Source organism: Sciurus vulgaris, assembly GCF_902686455.1.
Source record: "Sciurus vulgaris genome assembly, chromosome: 9".
Classification (NCBI taxonomy): Eukaryota; Metazoa; Chordata; class Mammalia; order Rodentia; family Sciuridae; genus Sciurus; species Sciurus vulgaris.
In genome coordinates, this window is record NC_136469.1 from 88,740,259 (window position 1) to 88,756,168 (window position 15,910).

The 15,910-nt window shown below is 33.5% G+C and overlaps 1 long non-coding RNA gene across 1 annotated transcript in view; it reads left to right on the forward strand.

Moving 5' to 3' along the window:
- The window catches only part of LOC306669157, a 40,685-nt gene extending 25,212 nt beyond the window's left edge, over window positions 1-15,473 (forward strand). The window contains exon 3 of the long non-coding RNA XR_013766041.1: window positions 15,383-15,473. This is a non-coding gene — a long non-coding RNA (uncharacterized lncRNA). The remainder of the gene's footprint in view (window positions 1-15,382) is intronic.
- Window positions 15,474-15,910: the final 437 nt, after the last annotated feature.

A 15,910-nucleotide genomic window follows, 5' to 3' on the forward strand; every position in this document is an offset into this window, starting at 1 on the left:
CCAACCAAATTAAACTATTCATTGTTCTTTTTCTCCTTTGAGATTTCTTTCTCTTGGTCTTTGCTTATGCTTCCCACCATCTCAATTCTTACATGGCCTTCAGGGTTCACCTAAAATCATGATTATCTCCAGGCTGTCTTCTCTGATATACTTCCTTCCAATAACATTTAATGGTCCCTTAACTCTTCCTATGTTAGGCATGTCTAAACATTTTCTCATGTCAAGACTAGTTATATACTTGTTTTCTGCCAGATATATTACCATTCTTCTCTATAAAACTTTTATTATCTAATATGATTACTTACATGTAGTAAATACTAATCAATAGCTGATCAAATAATGAGATAAATAGAGCTCTTAAATTTCAGTAAGGTATTAGAAGTTATTAAAAAGCAACCTAAGAATATAATAAGCTGTTTGCAGATGTGACCTTGATCTATATTTAGTTTTGATATTGAGAGGTACATTAGACTTTACATTAAAGACAAAGGGGAACCTTTAGAAGGTTTTAAATCTGGTAAAATAGGAGAACTGATTAAAATGTGAAAAGTTTATAAAAGTCATCTAGGGTTGAATTTTAATATCTAAACTAGGTAGGGTCCTGAAGATAAGAATATGAGAACTCTGCAGATTGTGGGGTAATATTATAGGATTTAAATATCTTATTAGGTATGAGGAATGGGAGTTAGAGTCACTCTCACATTTTCTTTAATAACTGAGTGGATGATTTATTCTGTACTGTGATGGAAAATTCTGGAGGAAAGAGTTTAGCAGGGGCAGGAATTAGAGAAAGTTAAATTTTGGACACGCTGCATTTGAGGTGTCTATGAAGATATTCAAATGTCTAGATGTCTTCTAGACTATTGGATATATAGGTCTTAAGCCTGGATAAAAGATCTGAACTAGAGAGAGAGAGATTTTAGAGTCTTTCAAATTCAGTTGGAACATGGGACCATACTTGATATTTAACTGAAAACAAAAAAAATAAGATTTTGGATTTTTTTATTGTAGCTTGCACACATGAACTAGTGGACCAAGAGTTATATACTTGCATTATAGTTACAGGACTATCTCTTTGTTAGCTTTCAGTAACTACTATAACAAAATACCTGAGATAATCAACTTAAAAAAAGAAAAGGTTTTCTTGGCTCCCAGTTTCAGAGGTTCTAGTTCATGATCTTATTGGCTCCATTGCCTTTGGGCCTGTGGTGGGGTAGCATATCATTGTGGGGAGTACTTGGACTGTGCTTGGTGTTGCTCACCTTATAGAGGCCAGGCGAGAGAGAGAGAGAGAGAGAGAGAGAGAGAGAGAGAGAGAGAGAGAGAGAGGGGGGGAGGGGAGGGGGGGAGAGAGAGAGGGGGAGGGAGAGACAAATTAAAAAGGCTTGGATTAACAAATGAGCTATATGTAATTACCTTTTCAAGTTTAAGACTACTAACTTTGTGAAACTAAATTATGAAAAATTATTGACCAAAAATATATCTGATAAAGCATTCTTATCTACTTAGTTCACATTCTGTCATCCCCAGAAGTTTTAATAGTGTCTGGAATTTCTTCACTTGTTATCAATAGTCAATAGCATTGACTATTTTTGTTGGTACTAATTACATGCCAGGTGGTTCTAGTTACTTTAAGTCTATTATCTTATTTCATTCTCACAACATGCCAATGAGAAAGGGTGCCTTTATTATTTTCCTTTTTACAGACGAGGCTCAAAATGTAAAATTATTTACCCAAGATTAAATAATAGGTGGTTGAACCCAAGTGTGTCTCACTTTGAGGTTGGTTTTCTGAACTATTGAATTACATTATTATTTATAATAATAATAATAGTAATGTGTGTTATCACCAGTGAAAACCTTGTGTGGCCCATAGACAAATGTATTTCTGCTTTGGTGGGTATTGAAAAAACTTGAACCCTCAGATTTATAGGCTATGATTACTCAGAGGCATACTATCATTTTTAACCAATATAATGGCATAAAATAGGTGAATTAGGGAGCATCAGTCATGTTGCATCTTTCCAGTTCTGTTTGGAGCCTGGAAAATCATGATTGTAGTAGATGTGGTCAGAGTATGAGCAAAAATCATAATGTATACTCTGAGATTATTATTCAGAGACTGGTTTGTTGTTCCTTCATTGATTAACTTTGGGAAGATATAGTCCTTACCTTTTGCTTCTGATTTTGATAAAACTTTATTTACTATATAAATTATTTTCTTCCAATTTATATTTGACTATCCTGATTGCCATATCAGAACATTACTTCATACTGTAATTACTAACTACTGTAATTAATGTTATAGTATATAATATTTAAGATAACAGTGAGTATATGAATGCATTAAGTGTTTTGAGAGAAATGTAAATGATTAATATTCTGATATTATATTTGAAAACTTATTTCAAGTTGCTAATGAACTAAACTGGATGAAAGTATTAAATTATCAGGTGTACATTATAGTCATCTATATAAAATAACTACTTCACAATCATATCACATAATAATTATAAATTTGGAGCTGGGCATTAGCTCAGTGGTAGTGTGCTTGCCTAGCATTCACAAGACCCTGGGTTCATTCCCCCGTACAACCTTAAAAAAGCAAAACACAATAATAATGCCAAATATAAATGTAGGTGAAATGTTTTAGTTTTACATAGCAAACATCACTGTATTAAGTGGTTAGGGGTAGGTATATATAAACATAAAGTCTGAAAACATGCTGTTATAGTCTCTACCTGAACATATTCATCTTTTTTTTTCCCGGCCAGATTTTCACTCAACTTACAGTTTTAGCCTAGATATCACTTCCTCTGAGAGAGGATGAGCCTGTCTATCCTTCCCTACCATCTGTGCTTCTGTGACACAACATACCATATCATCATGAAAATGTAATTATTACTGAGTAGAATGTATTTATTACTGAGTATACGGTATTTGCTTCTGAAGGATATGCATATTTTATTCACTTGCATCCCTACCATGTAGAGTAAATGCCAATGTATACTTGCTCAATGAAAGAATAAATTATTGAAAAACTATTTGAATTAAGGACTAGGAAAGCAGCCTGAGCCTTATAGGCCATATTGCACATTTGCCATATGGAAACTTTATTTTAGTTTGTGTTAAAGAGAAATTCTTTTAAGTAAAAATATGTGGTTGCCCCAGCTATACAAGGAAATTATGAGTCAGAAAGATGGATGTATTAGCTTCCTATTGATGCTATAATAACTTACTACAAACTTGGAGACATGAAACAATATATTTTTTTATTCTTATACTCTCAAGGGTTATAAGCTTGACATGGTCTCTTTGGGTTAAAATCAAGGTGTCAACAGGGCCCCGTTCCTCCTGGAGTCTGCAGGGGAGGATCTGTTCCATGCCTTTTCTAACTGTTAGAGGCTGCCGACATTCCCTAGCTCCTGGTCCCTTCCTTTACCTTCAGTGCCAGCGGCGTAAGACCCTCACATTTCTCTCTCTGACTTTCCTGTCTCCTTTCGCACTGTTTTTTTTTTTTTTTTTTTTTTTTGGGGACCATGGATTGAACCCAGGGGAACTTAACAACTGAGCCACATCACCAGCCCTTTTTTATGTTTTATTAGAGACAGGGACTCACTGAATTGCTTAGGGCCTTGCTAAATTGCTGAGGCTGGCTTTGATTACAGGTGTGTGCACCTGGCTTCCTTTCACATTTAAGGATCATTGTAATTATATTGAACCCACCTGGATAATCTAGGATGATCCAGGACAACCTCATCTGAAGGTCAGTTGATTAGCAATCTTAATTCCATCTGCAACCTGAATTCTCCCCTGCCAGGTAATGTAACATATTTGTAGGTATTGTGAATGAGGACGTGGGTATCTTTGATGAGTCATTTTTCTGCCCATCATAATAGCTTAGTTTTTATGTTTATCTGAATGAAGACCTTATCTTAATATAAAAGAACAATAATAATGGATGCTGAAATAATTGTTTATATGTTGCAGCCATATTCTAGGTGCTTTATACTTACTAATTTAATTCTCATCAATCTTATGAAGCACATACTATAGCCATCCCATTTTATAAATGAAACTGAGGGAAGGAGATTTTTAAATAGCTCTCTAAAGTTCTGTTGAACTCAGGCAATACCTGATAACAGAGGTCTTGCTCTTTGTTTGGTAGAAATACCAAGTAGATGTGTCTCTTAAGACATTAGTGGAGCTGAGGAATTGAATTGAGGGAGAGGGAGGAAGAACAGGATAAGAGAAGAACAGTGGAATGCATTTGATCTGGCTTTCCTTTGTACATATGTGAATATACCACAGTAAATCTCACTATTATATGTATCCACAAGACTCTAATTAAAAAAAAAAAAACTAATAGCAGAAAGATCAGTAGAGGAAAGGGAACAGAGAGAAGGAGGAGGGGAGAGAAAGGGGAAGTACTGGGGACAGAATTGGACAGAATTAGAGCAGATGCTATTCCATGCTTTCATATTTATGTCAAAAATAAATCCCAATGCTATGTATAACTAAAAAGAACCAATAAAAATATTCTAAGACAAAGACATCTTTATAGTTACATCCAATATTTTGTAAATAATTGACTCAGTATTCTCCATTATAAATTTACAATTTTTCCTTGTTATTGAGGAAGATGGATTTAGTATAGCACTTATGAATTAAATCACTACAAATGATATAAACAGTGAATAGAAGAGTTAGAACAAGAAAAATTTTATTTTCTCACTGTTTTCCTGAATATGTCTTTATAGTTCTGTGTGTGTGTGTGTGTGTGTGTGAGAGAGAGAGAGAGAGAGAGAGAGAGAGAGAGAGAGAGAGAGAGAGAGAGAGAGAGAGAGAGAGAGATTGGATCCAGGCCCCCTCAACCATGCAAGGGCACAGTCTACCAACTGCGCTATACTGATAGCCCTATAGTTCCCTTTTGGTGTCTCTTCATATCCTTTTTTGAGTGTCATTTGATACTTCTCTTTCTGATTATTTCTCTGTATCTAGAAGGCATTTATTTGGTATAGGAGAAAAATTATACACATGTGAAGGAAAATGATGAAAATGTACAATAATATGCTCTTTAGATAGTGGTATTTGGAGATATAAGATGAATTTGTTGGCAATGAAGAAATGAGAATAAAGGAATGAACTGAATGGGATGACATGAAGTAGGGGCTTACTAGAATTAAAGATTTTAAGATTTTTGATGAGAATTGGCTGGAAGATTCATGGTAAATAAAGTAACAGAATAAAAAGATTCTGAAACAGAAATTAGCAAATCATATACAATAGGAAAAAGAAAACAGACATTTGACTGCAGTAGAAGGCTCTCCCCAAAATAGATTAGAAGTTTCCTTAAAGCAGAGAGGGATCATACTGCTAGAGTTCATGAACTATTCATGTTATCATTGTTTGAGAGGTTTCTTGGGAACTTTGTTTATTATTGTGCCTTGAGAGAAATGATCATGAAATCTAAACATATGTTTCAATTTTTTTGAAGTAGGCCACTTACAAAATCAGTACCTGTTCACAGGGTAGTGTGGTGGGGGAAAAGAGCTTTGTGTGATGGTGAAACAACTGACGTGTAGTATCCCAAATAGCAGTTATGAAAAGCCACTGCCAGGTGCAAGTTTATTTAAAAACAGACCACAGCACAGGTGCAATTCTCCTTATAAACATTCAACCACAAAATACTGCCCTAAGAGTGTAAGTGGGAAGCTGGAAAAAAAGAGTTAGCTTTTTTTTGTTTGTCTTAATTTTTTAATTTTTAAAGAGTTTGGGATGAAGTTTCTTCATCCTGGTTTGAATTCTTCTTAAATTTAGTTTTTGCCTACTGATATTTATATATAAATTTTACATATACTGTATTGGATGAAGATCAGTATTGTAGGGGTTGGGGCTATAGCTCAGTGGCAGAGTGCTTGCCTCACATGTGTGAGGCACTGGGTTCAATCCTCAGCACCATATAAAAATTAACAAATAAAATAAAGGCAAGCTGTCCATCTACAACTACCAAAACAAAAATCAATATTGTGATCTCTGCATGCAAAAATACCAAAGTGTGTAGGGTTTTAAAAAAAAGCCAATTAGAAGAAATTATTCCACACAGATGTGAAAAAATAGTCTTTTGGTATTGAAGGAGGTAAAAAGAACTGGAAGTTAGACCTTGACTTCATTTTTAGCTTCAGAATGACTAAGATTGATTCTAAAATTCAGAATAGATTCTAAAGTTGTACAATTTAAATAGAAAAAAATCTTACTCTAAAAGTGCACGGTGTCATTTACTATGCTTCCCCCATCTCCAAACACACCCTGCTCTATCTGTGGGGTTTTCTTCCTTGCTCCTTGCCCTGTGTAGAAGATAAGAGCATGGGTTGCCTGACACGTTGGTTTCCACATTGGAGTGGAAATTGAAGTAGAGTCATTAGCTTAACCTACCCAGACTACTGACTTAACAGAGCTCTGAGTATAAGCAATTTGTATTGTTTTAAACCATTTATCCTGTGGTAATTTGTTATACCAGCATAGGTGCCTTCTCATTTGTCCCTCTTTTAGCCTTTAACAAATTTGGGAAGCTGTGTTTTGGGGAGAGAACACTCTCATGTCACTTTCTCCACATATATCTTCCTTGTGGAAGTGTCAGTTAATTCTGGTTTCTAAGGTGGTTATGTGTTCCTGGTTATAAAACTATACATGCAATTTCTCTTTTACACACTGTAAATATTTCAGATATAAAATCTTTAATTTAAATGTATACATTTTACAGTCTTTTAAAATTAATTTTTTTCTTCTTTAGAATCAGTAGAGATTCTGAAGTCTATTCATGAAAGTGCTAAGGAAATAAAACAAGATAATTTTTAAAGAGATTCAGGATTGTTGACTCTAATTTCACTTATCCTTTATAATAACACTAATGATGCTTTCAAATATATTTAGTGCTTTGCACATAAAGATATAGTTCTTCTTTTGTGTCACTTTTGAAAACACCAAGAGGTTACTTCTAAAATCTAAAAGACTTTTAAATCACTTTGAATTTAGAGATTGACATTTAATTTTAGGTTTAAGGTGGACTGCATTTGTTTTCTGATTTTTTTTTAGTTGATTGGGCAATTCTGTTTATTACCAAAATTTGTTTTGTATTTTAAAATTCAAGGACAAATGAGAAATATGCATTATTATATTACATGAACTTAATCCATTAAAAGGAAAATTGGCTACATCTTAGATTTGAAGCCAAGAAGGCTATTACAAATATTATGCTGTTAAGTGTTTAAGTGGCAAAATGCCATGCTGCTCTATTTTTTATATTAGAGAAGATTTTAACAGAAAAATCAGATGATATTCAAGATATAGGCTGAAGCAGAGACTTTTTTATGATAAATGTTTATGCTGTTGTTATGGATGAAATGGGTAATTTTAGTGTGTGGTAGTATGGATATATCAGTTAAATAAGAAATAAATTATTATACTAAAATGTGCTTATTAATGGGTTATTGTTAGCTTATAGATTGGAGTTTAGATGTGTGTCGTGGAAATCTATCTTAAGCATTACCCCATTGAGTAATTTTCTTAATGACTTAAATGAGGATCTGATGGCATGTATGTCAAGTTTGCAGATACTGTGAGGTTGAGAGAAATAACTAATATGTACAGATTCAGAATCTGGACTAAAGAAGAATGTAATAAGTTGTAATGTTATGCTGAGTTTAGCAAGGTAAAACATAGGGACCAATGCTAAATCTCATACCCAAATCCCAACTATTTAAGTATTCAAAGTTAATACTTTATAGAAACATTATTTTTATTGGTACATATTAATGATACAGAATAGAGGATTTCATTGTGGCATATTCATTATGTGTATGGAACATAATTTGAGCAGTTTCATTCCCCAGTACATCCTTGTACCTTTCCCTTCTCCTTCCACCTTATCCTCTTCCTCTACCATAAGTCTGCTTTCCATTCTTTCCCACCTCCAGTTTGCACATGTAAGAGAAAAGATACTTGTCTTTCTTAGTCTAGCTTATTTCATTTAACTTGATGCTGTACAGTTTCATCCATTTTCCTGCTAGTGACATAAATTCATTCTTCTTTATGGCTGAATAAAAAATAAAAATTGTGTATATATGCCACATTATCTTTATCTTCTGTTGAAGGACACCTAGACTGATTCTATAATTTGGCTGTAGTGATTTATCCTGCAGTAAACATGGGTATGCATATATCTCTAAAGCATACTGACTTTAATTCTTTTGGATAAATACTGAGGGATAGTACAACTGTATCATAAATAGTTATATTTGCAGGATTTTGAGCAACCTCCATACTAATTTCCATGGTGGTGACTGTATAAACTTGTATTCCCAACAATGTAAAGGGTTCCTTTTTCCCATATCCCATTAGCATTATTGTTTTTTATATGCTTGATGATTGCTATTGTGACTGGGGTCAGATAGAATCTCAAGTGTATGTTTGATTTGCATTTCCCTGATGACTAGAGATGTTGAACATTTTTCATATAACTCTTGGCCATTTGTACTTCCATTGAGAAGTGTCTGTTCAATTCATCTGCCCATTTTTTTTTTTTGGTGTTGAGATTTTATATATTCTGGATATTAATTATGTGTTGGAAGAATAGCTGGCAAAGATTTTCTCCCATTCTGTAGGTTTTCTCTTCACTTTGTTGTTTTCTTTGCTGTGAAGAAGCTTTTAATTTGATGCCATTCCACTTGTTGATTCTCGCTATTAATTTTTTGAGTTATAGGGGTCCTATTCAGGAGGGCATTGCCTGGGTCTATGTATTGAAGTGTTTTCCCTTTGTTTTCTTCTAACAGTTGCAAAGTTTTTGGTCTTATATCTAGGTCTTTGATCTGTTTTGAGTTGACTTTTATATAAGGTGATTGATAGAGATCTAATCTTATTCTACATACGGATATTCAGTTTTCCCAGAACCATTTGTTAAAAAGACTGTCTTTTCTCCAATGTCCATTTTTGGCTCCATTGTCAAGAATCAGTTGACTGTAGCTGTGTGGATTTTTCTCTGACTTTATTCTGTTTTATAGTTGTACACATTTTTATGCCAGTATCATGCCCTTTTTGTTACCATGACTCTGTAATATAATTTGAAATTGTGCATTGTGATGCCTCCAGCATTACCCTTTTTGATCCAAATTATTTTGGCTATTCTGGGTCTTTTGCTCTTTCATATGAATTTTAGGATCGTTTTTTTCTAGTTCTCTGAAGACCATCCTTGGTATTTTGATGGGGATTGCACTGAATCTGTAGATTGCTCTTGGTAATGTGGCCATTTTAACATACTAATTCAGTCTATCCATGAACATGGAGGTCTTTCTATCTTTTTTCAGCATAGAAACTCTTTTTTTTTAAAATAGATTTTTGTTGATTACACACTTAATTGAAGCCAATTGTATAACATGGCTACCAAAAAAAAAGAGACTGCATCATTTTAAGTGGATTTACTAACAAATATTATAATTTTGCTATGTTTCATACTGACAGGATAACCCTTGACTATATACATATCTAGATACTGTACTTTAAAAGGGACATTGACAATATGGTGCCTATCTAAAAAAGATACTAATATTTGTTAGAGGACTTAAACATAGATGGAACTTTCAATTCCTGTAAAAATGTTCCACATCCTTAATTCAATCAATATATTTTAGATATTTCTTTGCTTGTTCTTGGAAACAGAAGTGAGCAACAAGACAATGCTACTCTCAAGGAACTTGCATTCTAATAAGGAGGAGACAGATACCAAATAAGTCAAATTAGAATTTCAAATAATGATAAATACAATGAAAAAAAAAATTCTTAAAATACCATGAAAAAAATAAAATAGGTAATATGACAGTGACTGGTGATTAGGTGGGATGATAACAAGAAAAGTTCTCTCCAAGGCAGTGGCATTTGACTTAATATTTGAATAAGGGATCAACCATGCAAGGATATGGAAAGGAGTTCCAGGCAGAGGGATTAGAAAGCAGAAAGATCCTGAGTAGAAGAAGATTGGGGAATGATCAATGAAAGGCAGAGTCGTGGGAAATCAGACAGGATAATGAATTTGAATTTATTTTAAATGTAATGAGAAGCCAGTGAACAGTTTTAGTCAGAGGGGATGTGATTTACCTTTTGAAAAGATCACTTTGCTTAGTGAATAATGATTTGTGGGGTAAAAAATGAATGCAATTAATAGTTGAATGAGTTTTAAACATGAAACCATATTTTTCCCCATTATTGCTTCTAAATTACTGCAGTAAAATTTCCTTTGCCTTCTCTTGATGATATTTTAAGAAGATTACAAAATTTTTCATAACTTTCCATTATTGTTTTATTGTTTTATTTGCTGTGCTCCTAAAACTACTATAAAAATAAAGCCTATTTTCTTTTTTCTTTCTTTTTTTTTTTTGCAGTGCTGGGGATTGAACCCAGGGCCTTGTGCTTGCCCTGCACAACTGAGCTATCTCCCCAGCCCCTGAAACCTATTTTTAAAAGTCTACTTCAGTGTAAAAGCTTCTTCTCAAACTCACTTTTAACTTCAAGTCTCCAACTTCCAGTCCCAAATAAGATGAAATAAGAAACCAGATTTACCCTCCCATCTGAAACAACTTAAAAAAATTGACAAAATTTTTGAATGATGGGTTTTAAGACATTGGCAACAAAAGACAGTGATTTCTAAGACAGGGAAGAAAAAAGGAGACCACCACTATTGCCTCAACTTATTGCTTTAGAGAAAGTTTCCAAGCCATGGCATCACTGGTGAATTCTGCCAGACATTTAGGGAAAAAGTAATAATTTCACACAGACTCCTCCAGAAAATTGAAGGGAGGAAATACTTCTAAACTCATTTTTGGCCAACATTATTATAATAACAAAGCCATGCAAAGATATTGCAAGGACATTTCCAATCAATATTCCTTATTATATAAAGTTTTAGTAAATCAAATTCAACAATTAAAAAAATATTTTTGTAGTTGTAGATGGACAGCATGCTTTTATTTTATTTATTTTTATGTGGTGCTAGGGATTGAATCCAGTGCCTCACAAATGCCAGGCAAGAGCTCTGCCATGGAGCTACAGCCCCAGCCCCTCAAATCCAACAATTTATAAAAAGGATATTACACCATGATTAAGTGATATTTATTCCAGGATGAAAGGTCAGTTTAACATTTAAAAATCAATGTAACTCACCATAGTAACAAACTGAATAAAGGAAAATAATATGGTTATTTCCATCAATAGAGAAAAGGATATAAAATCCAATATCCATTTCTGTTAAAAGCTTTCAGCAAAGTAGGAATAGAAGGACACTTCCTCAACTTAATAAAGGACATCCAAGAGAAGCTTAACATACTTAAAAATTGAATTCTGAACATGTGAACTTAAGAGCTTGATTGTGATGTGATTGACATACAATGAACAGCACATATTTAAATTGTATAATTTGATAAATTATGATGTGTATATACCCAAGAGTTTATTACCACCAATATAGTAAACATATCCATCATCTCCCAAAGTTTGTTCTTTTCCTTTATATTCCTCCATTTCTTCTCTCTCTGTCTCTACCTTCCCAGGCAACCTGCTTTCTGCCAACTACAGATTTGCCTGTATTTTCTAAATATATATCTCTATATATTTATATATCTATTTATATATTTATATATATCTCTCTCTATATATAAATAAATATCTATCTATCTATATATATATATATGAAGAATGTGGAATTATATAGTAAGTACTATCTTTTCATATGACTACTTTCACTCGAAATAATTATTTTGAGATTCATCTATGGATATGCTACAATTTGTTTATCCAGTTTGTTTCTGGACATTTATATTGTTTCCAGCTTTAGCCTGTTGCAAACAAAGTTAACATTTCTTTCAAGTGTTTTACTTCCCCATGTACCCCAAGTTAAAAAAAACTATTAATATTTTCATTCATACCTTAAGTAGCATCAGCATATATCCATTTCTATATTCCTATGTATCCACAACCATGTTTTCATTAATAAAAAAAGTATGTATTGTTATTTTCCTCATTTTACAGATAGGGGAACTCAGGTTAAGTGACTTGTCTAAGGTTTTTTCAATGTCACCCAGCTAGAGAGTGGTAAAATTTGGAGATAAACCCAATTAGTCAGGCTCAATATGCTATAATGCATCTCAATTTCCCCTTCTTTAAGGGTCCCTAATCTCTCAGAGTGATTTTCTTAAACTTTTTTTTTTTCATCTAATTTCGGGGAAAGGAAACTTCACTCTCCCAAGGGCAAAGGAGAGGGAGTCTCTTTCTACAAGGTCAACAACTCATATGATGACACTTCCCTTTTCTCTCTCTAGTCTTCTAAAGACAGGATGGGAGTATGGGAGTGCTCAGGTGGTGGTTGATGGAAGTAATTTGATGAAGTAAGTTGAGTTCTATTGCTATTTTCTATTCCTTCTTTTGGAGAGAGTATCTGGCTTACTTTAGAATTTGGATTATTTAGTAACTTTTTTTATATTTTTGTTCTTTGTCTTTTTAAATTTTAAAAAATTTGTTCTAAATAGTTATATATGACAGTAGAATGCATTTATGCATTTTGATAAATCATAAATGGAGTATAATTTCTTATTTTTCTGATTGTACATATTGTAGGATCACATTGGTCATGCAGTCATATATATACATGAGGTAATAATGTCTGTTTCGTTCTATTATCCTTCCTACCCCCATATACCTTCCCCTCCCTTCACTCCCCTCTACCTAATCTAAAGTAATTCTGTTCTTTCCTAGCACACCACCCTTATTGTGAATTAGCATCCATATATCAGAGAAAACATTCAGACTTTGGTTTTTTGAATTTGACTTATTTCACTTAACATGATATTCTCCAACTCCATCCATTTACCTGTAAATGCCGTAATTTCATTCTTATTTAAAGATGAATAATATGCCATCATATATTTTCTTTATCCATTCATCTGTTAAAGGACACCTAGATTGGTCCCATAGTTTAGCAATTGTGAGTTGAGCTGCTATAAACATTGATGTGGCTGCGTCACTGTAGTATGTTGATTTTAAGTCCTTTGAGTGGGATAGCTGGGTCAAATGGTGGTTCCATTCTAAGTTTTCTGAGAAATCTCCATACTGCGTTCCATAATGGTTGCCCCAATTTGCAGTCTCAGGCAGCAGTGTATGAGTGTAACTTTTTCCCCACATCTTCCCCAACATTTATTTGATAAGTGCCATTCTGACTGGAGTTGAGATGAAATCTTAGAGTAGTTTTGATTTGCATTTCTCTAATTGCTAGAGATGTTGAACATTTCTTCATGTATTTGTTGATCGATTTTTATTTCTTCTGTGAAGTGTCTGTTCAGTTCCTTAGCCCATTTATTGGGTTTTTTTTTTTTTTTTTTGGTGTTAAATTTTTGAGTTCTTTATATATCCTAGAGATGAATGCTTTATCTGAGGTGCATGTAGTAAAGATTTTCTCCCAAGAGTACTTAGTCATTTTTGTTAACTGTGTGTCCTAGTCCCTATCTTGGGGAAAAGGAAAAGTTACTTTTTATTACAGAGGCTAATTTAGTAATTTGGGACAGAGGATGGTTGCTTAGACTAGGGTGGTAATGAAAGGGAGAGAATCAGGTGGATTTGGAATGTAAAACCAACAGGTCACATTGGTAAATGGGATATAGGGGCGAGGAAAAGAAAGGAGTTGAAGAAGAGAATTTTGGCTTGAGCAACCAGGGGAATGGAGGTGCCATTTTCTGAGATGGGGAAGAGTTGAGATAGAAAGAAATTGATATAGGATTGTGAGGGTTAATTGGTCATCAAGAGTACTCTTTTGCCTGATTAAGTTTTAGTGACCCATTAGATAGTCAGGTGGAGATACTAAATAGAAAGTTGTATACAGGAATTTGAAGCTCCATGGGCAGAGTCAAGGCTAGAATTATGTATTTGAGGGTTCTCAGCATGTCCTATAATCAAAGCCATGGGATGAAATAAAATTAATTAGGTAGAGAATGAGAGTAAGAGAAAGCTGAGAATTAACTGTTGGTTCCCTTAATATTCATAGGAAGATTTACCAGGAGAGTAAGGAGTCACTAGAGAGACAAGGAAAACGGGGAGTATATTCTCAGTGTCTCAAGAAAATAAAATCTTGTCATGATTTGAATATCCTAAAATATAGGATCCAGCTATTTCAGCTGGTTTTCAAACAAACACTGAACTCGCAATGTCTGGTATACTGGAAATTGAAATAGAATTTGAGTGGGAGTAACTAAATTACCCTTAAGATATCTTTTCTCTAGATGAGTCTATCACTAGGCCTCTTACTACATGAATATTAAATATGAACGTAAAATAAGCCTTTTTTGGTAATGTATTTAGAACATGTAGCTAAGTTCTCATATAACTCACTTGAATCTAAAGGGTCCTACTATTCACATTTTTGCATTTTTTTTTAGTGGGAAGAACATAACTGATACTGGAGATGAAATGATTTAAAAATTAAACTGGGACATAAATATTTAGTTAATGCTAAAAAAGAATATGAAAAAATCACCTATAGCCCAGAATTGTAAATGTAAATAGAAATCTGTTTGTTTTCAGTCTATTTTTTTTTAAATTACCCTTCTTAAAATCTTGCTCTTTCATAAATAAAGCTACTAGTTACTCCCCACTATTCCACAGGCTGCCTGTCTACCAGTGTTCAGACTTGGTGTACATTAGAATCAACTGGGTGCTTTTTGAAAATGCATACTCCAAGGCCAAATCTCCAGAAATTCTAAGTGTAGCCAAGAAGTTTTTATTTAACTAGTACGTTAAGTGATTCTAGGCAGATGATCTGTAGACTACATGAGGTAAAACACTCTAGATCCTATATTGCCAACATAGGCCACTCACTTCTGGTGACAAAATTATCACAACTTATTTTTATTAAATTAGTTCATCTTAAAAACATTTTACATAATAGAAATAAACTATAAAATTAAAAGAATGGAAATAGAAAATATAGAGCTTTAATTTAGGTTAGTAATTATGAATTAAATAATCTTTGCTTTTATAAAAAATTTTGGGGGAAGCTTTAATTTGTTCCCAGGGATTTGGGAAAGCAGTTGAGCCTTGAATATATTTTCAAGGAACTAATCAATTTAAAAAGTATCCATTTAATTTTTGGTTTCTCTTTTTTTCAGGATATAGAATAACTCAGTTATTTAGAAACTATAGTTGGGGCAAGGAGCCCTTAAGAGTGATTTACACTTCTTTTGACATTCTGACCACAAATTGAAGTACTGTGCTTTTTTGAATTTGCTCCTTTCACGCTCTTTCTCTCTCTCTCTCTCTCTCTAACCATTTTTAAAATTTTTATTTTGAGACAGGGTCTCACTAAGTTGCCCAGACTGGCCTTGATTTTGAAATATTCCTGCCTCACTCCCCTCCCTCCACCCAGTATCTGGAATTATAGGTATGTGCCACCATGTCTGGCTTTTTTTTTTTTTCTAATAGAGAAAATTGTTCATGTGATTCCAGTATATTTTTCTTAAACCTAAGTAGTTTCTAAGTTCCACCAACAGTAGAAATAAAATGAGAATAAATTTTGTTGTTATAGTAATATTGTTTGTTCTAGTGGATGGCATTTTAAGTTTTGCTAGACTTTCATATCACATTCTTTGAAGGAATGCAGTTATGTGTTAACCTTTAATCTCTTTCTCCATTTCTGACTTCCAGCTTGCTTACTTATGATTTCCAAGTGGTATTAATTACCTCTTAATATTCTAGGAGACCCTAAGAATCAAAAGTAACAGATTTGATGCCATTGCGTATAAATATAACCAACATATTCCCGGAATCAGTCCTAGGAGTTAGGGAATTCTAGCATATTGGAGTGTGGGTAGAAGGTGCT